The sequence below is a fragment of the Theropithecus gelada genome, chromosome 10 (assembly GCF_003255815.1).
Source record: "Theropithecus gelada isolate Dixy chromosome 10, Tgel_1.0, whole genome shotgun sequence".
Taxonomy (NCBI): Eukaryota; Metazoa; Chordata; class Mammalia; order Primates; family Cercopithecidae; genus Theropithecus; species Theropithecus gelada.
In genome coordinates, this window is record NC_037678.1 from 82,940,625 (window position 1) to 82,946,604 (window position 5,980).

Genomic DNA, 5,980 nt, shown 5'->3' on the forward strand with positions numbered 1-5,980 from the left:
AATCCTCCTACTCATAATCTTCCCTTTCTGATTGCCTACCCTACAGATATCAAACTAGTTTCAACTGTATCAATTCACACCACTGTATAATTCAATTCCTTGGCACATCTCTCTAGAGCGCTAGAAAGCTAATTAAATATGTATAGTTAGATAGAGAATTCTGACTGCTATACCACTCTATGACAAAAACCTGACTTCGAAACAACTACCATTCCCCAAATCCACAGGCTTCCCATAAGCAAAACATAATTCTACTCAAAACAATGTCCTCTATTTCCTGCTTTCAAATCAGTGGAACTAGTGGATAGATGTAAGTCAAATGCCTACACCCTAGCTCCAAGTGAGATTAGGAACTCAGTTTTGATTTCTACTTTGAAAAGACAGAAGTTCTCACAGGTGAATTTTCCCAAATACTGGAAGCCTATCCAAAAGGTTGAAAACAGCCAAAAATATAATTCCTGGCCAGGTACGGTGGCTCACACCTGTAATCTCAGCACTTTGGGAGGCTGAGGTGGGCAGATCACAAGGTCAGGAGTTTGAGACCAGCCCGACCAACATGGTGAAACCCCGTCTCTACTAAAAATACAAAAATTAGCCAGGCATGGTGGCACACGCCTGAAATCCCAGCTACTCAGGTGGCTGAGGCAGGAGAATCGCTTGAACTCAGGAGGCAGAGGTTGCAGTGTGCTGAGATTGTGCCACTGCACTCCAGCCTGGGCAACAGAGCGAGACTCTGTCTCAAAAAATATATATATAATTCCTTCTCCTCAAATTTCTGGCTTCTCAAAATGTCTTAAAGGAAGAATTTACTCTTTAACCTATTAATCCCAATTAATAATTGAGTGACATACTCAGGATTAATAGGTGAAAGAGCAAATTGTGTTTTATCAGCTTTGAGTATGTTACTCAGCTGACTTGAGGTCTCAACATAATGGTGATCATGCTAGCTTTGATTACACAAACACATGTGATGACTATTTTCCCACGTTACTGCATATTAGTCTGTGTGTCAGTCTGGATGCTCTAGATTATAGGGCTGTAACAAGTAACCCCCAGAGCTCTGTGGCTTAATACAACAAATGTTTGTTTGTTGCACATGGTACAAGCCCTATGTGTTGGCTACGGGGCTTTTTTACCATAGTCACTTAGGAACACAAGTTGAGGGACACTTTTTCTTGAAGTGTGCTTCCATAATTAACAAGGCAGAAAAAAGGGACATGGTTTATTGTGCATTTTACCTTAAAACTTCTATAAGACAGGTCACAGGTTTCTTCTGCTCACATTTTGCCAACCAAATATAGGTCATTCTTAGATTCTGGAGAATATGGCAAGGGTAATCTAACCATAATTTTTGAAGAAACACAATGTTTGTTAACAACCTTCTTTTTTTTTCGTTGCCAGTAAGTCTTTATTTATTAACTGTATTTTCCCAGGGAAAGGAGAAGAGAAGGGAAGAGTCAGCATGTGTTACAAAATGATTAGAAAATGGGAAAGGAAATACCCAGTATGGCACATTCAACCATCAAATAAATACACCTTAGTGATGGGGTCACCAAAATCCAAAGGGGCTCAGTCTCCTGCAGTTCAGGAATGACGGGAAGGGATCAGGAAAAGAACAGACAAACTCAGGCTTTCCTACCCTCCCTCCCAATAAACACAAGATTTCACGCAAAGCTTTAGTTTCTAGCAGCAAACATGGAGTTACATTCATTCGTCTCCTATTAAACAATCTTGGGGCCACTTTGACAAAAGTTTCTTGCACCTGCATAACAGTTCCTGAGTGCCTTGGATATACATTCATATTCCCTTTCGTGGCCTCCTGACCACACTTTCCACATGGAAGGCCCTCAGTTGCTTCTCTCTACTTTAGGATTAAAGATTAACTAGGTTTGATCCATCCAAAGTACAGCAGTGTCTCAAGCATTTGGCATGGATACATCAAGAAATGGTCTTGACTCAGGAAGTTGGGAACAAGGGATGGAGGGTTCCTAGCTTCAGGATGTTTGCATAAATCATTTAAGAGTTGTGAAGACACTCCAAGCATTAAATGTGTATGTGTCTGGGTGTGTAGGTTTTCTTTTGGGGGTGAACGGAAAACAGGGCAGGGTAGGAGACAAGTTTTTAGGACAGAAGATGTGGTCTAATAGGTCATAGGGGAAGGGGAACACAAAAGAAAGATGGTTCAAGATCTCCACTTTAAGAAGAGGGCCCCCCAAACTAATGTTTCAGATCTTTTGGCCTGATGCAGAACCTTCTGTCAAAGATGGTCTCAATACAAAAAGAAGTTATAAGTAAAGAAGTAAACAAGAAGTAAACAAAACCCCAAAAGAACATGGAAAAAGACCAATACATTATACTTACATAAAGTAGGCCCCTAGCGATCACCAACTCCGTGAAGTCCTACAAAGCCCAGACAAATACAATAACTGGGGGCAGTGTGGAGGGCAGCATTTAGGGAAGATAAGAACCCAGGATCAGACACACATTACCCAATGCATTCTATTTCATTTGTCCCGTTTCAACACAGTGAGGCAGGTTTGCGGTGATCTCAGAGCATGTAAATGAAACACCTTTTTCTCCTTTAGCTACCATGATACTATTAACCACAAGTGTAGTGAGCAGGACATGGGCTCCAGGCACCACAAAGAAGCCCTCGCGTCAGGAGATTGAGACCATCTTGGCTAACACGGAGAAACCCCGTTTCTACTAAAAAAAAAAAAATACGAAAAATTAGCCGGGTGTGGTGGCAGGGGCCTGTAGTCCCAGCTCCCTGGGAGGTGGAACTTGCAGTGAATTGAGATCGTGCCACTGCACTCCAGTGCGGGTGACAGAGCAAGACTCCGTCTCAAAAAAAAAAAAAAAAAAAAGAAGCCCTCGCTTATGGGTCTCCCTGGAACCCCAAAATTCTGAAAGGTTAAGGATTTTAGACCTTGTTTCATATACCCAACCCTCGACAGCACAGGATAACAGAGGTATTGGTCTTAAAACTTATCCTTACCAACTCACATTTTTTTCTGAACACACATACCCTGTGGAGCATGGTAGGCCTAATCTGGTGAAGAATGGATCTGGGATGTAAAGCATATCCTGTGCCCTAGGATTAGACAAGCCTCACCTAATCTTGGCTTCCTCTCTGGACCTTTCACCTGGCCCAACCTCTCCTAGTGTTTCTGCACCACCATTTCCTGTTTAGACTAATTTCCAATCTTCCAGTAGTTGGCGATCAAGTCATGGGGTAACCCAGTTAAAATCTATCTCCCATAAAAAATTGCCAAGGCAGAGCGGGTTTCAAGAGGATACTACGGCAGAAAAGCTAGCTCTCTTTAGCAAAAATGAGGTAGTTCAATAGTCTGGGAACTCCAAATAGTTGCTCTCCCTGGTGGCAAAAACGACGACAAAAAGTATTTCTGCTGTGCAAACCTGGAGTTGCTGCCGGCTTATTCCTGAGATTTCTCATGTACCTGAGAACACAGTGCAGGAAATGAGGGACTTAGGTTAAAATATACAAAAATACAAAACCAGAATATTTAGAGTAAGGAAAAAAATGTTAAAATGCACGAGATAACATCAGTCACACACAGCTAATGCAGTTGGCATCCTGGAGAAAGTGAGACCCGAGGTGCTGTATCCAAGGGAGCAAGTAAATAAAATCACATTGGCCCAGAATGCGGTGGGGGTGAGCATAGGAGCAGCAGGTTTGCAGCTATTCTCCCAAACACAGTTTTTGCCTTCATCTCTACCCATTGTTTGGGACAGTCCCCAGCACCCTATCCCAAAAGTGGGTGTAAGGATACAAGATGTGAAAACAAAACAAAAACACCGCCTTATTCCTGAGAGATTCCCTCCCACAGAATGTAGTGGCCTGGCTCCATGAATCCGGTCTTATACTTAATTACTTCACTCTGGCATGGAAATTATTACTATATATTCTTCCTTCAACGTGTCAGAGGCGTTTGAACCAGAGTAGCTCCATCTTGAATAGGGGTTGGGTAAAATGAGGCTGAGACCTGCTAGGCGCATTCCCAAGAGATTAAGGCATTCTTAGTCACAGGATGAGATACAACATACAACTCATAAAGACCTTGCTGATAAAACAGGTTGCATTAAGAAGCCGGCCATATCCCACAAAAACCAAGACGGCGATGAGAGTGACCTCTGGTTGTCCTCACTGCTACACTCCCACCAGCGACATGACAGTTTACAAATGCCATGCCAACGTCAGGAAGTTACCCTGTATGGTCTAAAAAGGGGAGGCATGAATAATCTACCACTTATTTAGCATATAATCAAGAAATGACCATAAAAACAGGCAACCAGCAGCCCTCGGGGGCTGCTCTGCCTATGGAGCAGCCATTCGTTATTCCCTTACTTTCTTAATAAACGTGCCTTCACGGACTCACCCTGAATTCTTTCTTGCGCCATATCCAAGAACCCTCTCCTAGGGTCTGGATCGAGACCTCTTTCCGGTAACAAAGGAAAACAACTTCCGTACCTTGGCCACTTTCAACAGCTGGAAATTCCCACCGCCACCCCCGCGCCACCGCCCCAGAAACCCTCACTTGCATTTGGACAGAGCATGGTTGCAGTTCCTTTGCCTCACCCTTTCCCCCCACCTAGAGGGAAGAAGGGGCGATGGTGTGAACCCCAGCCTGAGGCACATTGGGGCCAGCTGGCCCCAATGTACCCTATTCCCACTTTCCCCACTTTGCCTGCTCCTTGAAATTTCCTGCTCTTGGGAAACAGGAAGCTCCACCCGTTGTGGCTCAATTCTTGGAATCCCGGGGGCAGGGCAGGGCTGTGGATTTCTTCTTCTTCCTGTGGAGAGTAGGTTGGCTTGCCCTGTGCGCGAGGGGCCTGCTAGCCGTGAGGCTACCATATGGCTGACACTCTGGCAGAAGTGGCACTTCTTGGGCTGGGGTGCAGCTTGCATTCCTTAGCATGATGGTCTAGACCTCCACAGTTGTAGTACCTGTCTCCTTTTGATGTGCGTTTCTGCATGTTCTTCCCCTTTGGCTGCCTCTCACTCCCAATACAGAACACCCCACCAGGTCCGGTGACCTCACGGCTAGATTCCACACCCTTGGCTGACTCCTCCACTGCCTCGCCCTCCTTCAGGCTCCAGGAAGCCCTCCGTGTGCAGCTTACTGTGGTGCTCGATCCACTGGGGGATCGAGCGCGACCCCGGCGAGGGCGGTCGACGAACCCCAAGGGCACGTTGAACCACTTACAAATGCCGGCACGTTGAACCACTTACAGATGCCAGCACCTTGCAGCAGCTGAGGCTTGTCCGCGGCCGGGGCTGTTTCCTCCAGCGCCTCTTTAGGCGCCTCCTCTGCCGCTTTGGCGCAGCCATCTGCTAACTGCTGATTGGACACGGAGCCCAGGGTCGTCAGCTGAGCCCGCGGCCCTGGGTCCCAGGTTGGGCGGCTGCTGGCCCCAGAGAAGTCAGAAGGCCTCAACCTTCTTCACTACCTAAGTTTTCAACAGCAGTGTAAAAGAATGTATATACTTCACCTTTAAAGGGTTTACTTGATGGAAATAAAAAAGGAATTTATAAATTTTAAAGTTTCCGCTTACATAACAATAGCTAGATCTGGTAGGAAGTCGGAGCATGACAATTCCATGGTCTGCCTGCTGCAGAAAGGGTCCAGGGTAAGGTACAGCCTTCCCACCTGGGAACACACGGAAAGATTTCTAGGGCAGTACAATAATTTCTAGAATGAGAAATCATTCCAGGAAAATAAAGAGGTTGAAAACACCTGTCTGGCTTCCCTTCTTAGGGGAGATCACAGATGGTTAAGATGGGAAGTAGAGAAAGGAAATTATCTCTATATATGTGTATATAATCATTGGAGAACTTGAAAATATCAGGAGATAGATGAGTAGATTCATTTCATAGCTGAAGCCTTTAGGGGGAGGGACTTCACTAAAAGAAGTCCCATGATCTCCATTGTGTTTTATCAAACATACATTGGGAAAA

The 5,980-nt window shown here is 45.1% G+C and overlaps 1 pseudogene; it reads right to left on the reverse strand.

The window, feature by feature from the left end:
- Positions 1 to 3,313: 3,313 nt before the first annotated feature.
- On the reverse strand, positions 3,314 to 5,624 carry LOC112632499 (annotated as a pseudogene).
- Between the last annotated feature and the right edge of the window lie 356 nt (positions 5,625 to 5,980).